Source organism: Bos indicus, chromosome 13 (genome assembly GCF_029378745.1).
Source record: "Bos indicus isolate NIAB-ARS_2022 breed Sahiwal x Tharparkar chromosome 13, NIAB-ARS_B.indTharparkar_mat_pri_1.0, whole genome shotgun sequence".
In the NCBI taxonomy this organism is placed as follows: domain Eukaryota; kingdom Metazoa; phylum Chordata; class Mammalia; order Artiodactyla; family Bovidae; genus Bos; species Bos indicus.
The window spans coordinates 19,928,388-19,931,291 of NC_091772.1; the positions used below are offsets into that span (position 1 = coordinate 19,928,388).

At 44.8% G+C, this 2,904-nt stretch overlaps 2 long non-coding RNA genes across 6 annotated transcripts in view; one reads left to right on the top strand and one right to left on the bottom strand.

The window, feature by feature from the left end:
* Positions 1 to 2,904, top strand: part of LOC139186445 (uncharacterized) — a 173,996-nt gene that overhangs the window by 90,532 nt on the left and 80,560 nt on the right. The window lies entirely within an intron of this gene.
* The window catches only part of LOC109568135 (uncharacterized), a 44,514-nt gene that overhangs the window by 15,149 nt on the left and 26,461 nt on the right, over positions 1 to 2,904 (bottom strand). The gene's annotated exons all lie outside the window — the stretch shown is intronic.

Here is a 2,904-nt window from a genome sequence, read left to right on the forward strand (position 1 = left end):
ATGCCTTTTTCCTTCAAACAGTGTAGCTTTGGAAGTCTTTGTCACAGCCACTTAACCATTATCCTAACAGACTCTAGTTTTCAGACTGAATTGGGTACCTTTTTATTTTTATTAGATTTTTATTTCCTCTTTATAAAAACATGGTGAGCTAAGTATTGTTCTATTTTATTATTTTTTGTTTTGTTATTCTATTTTATCTTCTCACTGAGGGTGAGACACCCTTTGTACCTTGTCTGTAAAGGTAGGAAATGGCAAAGTTGGGACTGGGACTTGAATTCAGGTCTGTCTTCCTTCAAGACCCTGGACTCTCTCGCCAGCACTGTGCCCCCTCCCTAGTGAGCAGCTAGTGTACAAATCACAGGCAAAAAGAGGTGTGCAGAGTCCCATTAGCTATGAGCCTAAGGACTGCCAGTTGGTTCTTTCAAAGTTCAGCGCAAGGCCCGTTTCTTCCACAAAGGCTAAGCCTCTGCCTTTAATATGGGCTGGACTGATTGTAACCACTGATGGGTATTTAGCTCTCAGACTCAGATGTAGTGATCTTCACAGGGACTTGGAGTGGACAGTAAACCCTTCCAGGGCATCGCCAGCCTCACAGTCTGGAGTCTCACGCCTCACATGGACTGTGGCTCTCAGTGGATGTCACTGCCTCCATGCGGGAGGTAAACTGGCCACTGCTTTGTAATCCTAACAGACCTCGGGGTCGGGGGACAGAGGAAGAGAGGCAATGGGGGATTCAATCTTTTTTGCATCACAGTGTTCTCACGAATTCTGGGCACCATCCCAGGGGGAGGCCCACGTGGCAAAGCTAGAGAGTTCACACACTGCAAGAATAAGACTGGGCTACATGAGCTGCCCTTCAGGCTGAAGTAAAGTAAACCCTGTGGGAATCCTGCCACCCGCTTGGCTCTGCTGCTGACACGTCTGCACTGTTTTCCTCTGCGACATGTTTGTATGTCACTCTCAGTGTGTGCCCACCACAGAATTTTCCAGTTGTAGATTTGCTATTGGTCTAAAGTAGTTCCTTCTCAAATTCTCAAACTGTACATGCTTGTGAGCTAAGTGGTGCCCAAGAGGAACTGGACACTATGCAAAGACCCCTGAACTCTTCTCCCAGACCTTGAGTGACTAGACGATCCCTCTCGCTGAAGCACCTTCCAGGGACCAGGAAAACCTTCAACACCTATTTTGCCTGTAAGTAAGAAGCTACTAGAAACCAGTTTCTTAAGTCACTATTGGTTTTCTTGTCACCAGTATTTCTAAAACAAAATAACTCATCAATGAAAAATAATTTAAAAACTTCATAGATACTCCCTGAACTAAGAGAATTACAGAATGGAGTCTGAGCCTTCTTAATCTTTATACCTCTAGTGACTAGCCTGACATTTTCTAGATGATCAAGAAACGTTTGTTAATCTCAAATGATTTGCATCAATCCCCTGCATCAAAGCAAGACGACCGCCCCAAGTGGGAGCACACTGCCAGAGCTAGCCTCTGGGGACCTCGACTTACAAAATCACACACAGGCATCCCACCCCCTCCACTCCCCAAAATCACCTGTGTCTTTGTCCTTTTTTGTGCTAGGAATAAACAGTACCCATTGTGATTCAAGATGCTGAGAGGTGGTCAAATGCCTTTAATTAACTAAGGTGGATTAAATAACTGAAATAAAAGATTTCGAGTGCCCTGTTATTTAGCTTTCTGTTTAAATACTCAGTGACTACCTGCTCCTTACAAGCCATGAATCATGCAGTGAATAAATGATTTAAGGTGACTACTGGATTATGCCCAGGAGGGCCTGTCAATATGGCTTGCTATCAACTGCCACTTTATATCAAGGCTAATGGAATGAAATGTAATATGAAATTCAGGTTTGGATAAAAATAAAATAGTGGTTGTCTATTGATTAAATTTACCTGAAAGTCTGACATAGTCATCGACCAAATGTTGTATTTCTGAATGAGTCATGTGCTTTTAAGAGGCTGCTGGTAAAATACTGCCTCTATTTTAGACTAATCCTGAAAGCTTCTGTTCTGTAGGCTAACTCCTGTGATGCTCAGCTCCAAACATGCGACCCTATGAACCATAGCCTGGCACCAGGCTCCTCTGCCCATGGGATTCTCCAGGCAAGGATACTGGAGTGGTTGCCACACCCTTCTCCACAGAAACTTCATGACCCAGGAATCAAACCCGCATCTCCTGCACTGGCGGGTGGGTTTGGTTTTTGTTTTCACCACTAGCACCACCGGGGAAGCCCAGACATGACCAGTCAGGACTGCAGGCCTTGGCTGGTTCCTGGGCTGAGGACCCTCGGCTTAGACCACAGACCAGAGAGGGCCTTGCGATAAGCTTGTCCAAAGTTGACATTTCATAGAACAGGTATCCTGTTATACCATCTGCTGTAACGAATTACCACAAACTTAGTGACTTCAAAAAGCACAATTTTATTTTCTTACAGTTCTGGAGGTCAGGAGTCTAAAATGGGTCCACAGGGCTGGGGTCCCTCTGGACGTTCTAGGGGAGAATTCCTCTCCTCTCCCTTTCCACCTTCCAGAGGTTGCCTCATCTCATCTTTTGGCTCCATCTGCCTCCTTCATCTTTAAAGCCAATAGCATAGCATTTTCTCTCCCTTCTGACCTCTTGCCTCCCTCTTATAAAGACGCTTGTGACTACATGAGGCCCACCCAGATCATCCAGGACAACCTCCCCATCTCAATACCCTCAACTTTGTCACATCTGCAAAGTTCCTTGTGCCACACAAGGTAACATATGCCCAGGTACCAGAGCTTAGATTGGATACATCTCTGGGGAACTTTTATTCAGCCTGCTATATTGTCAAAAGAGAAAATACTGTAAGCAGACCACTGGAAATATTCCTATCTATTGACATAATCTTATCAATCTCAG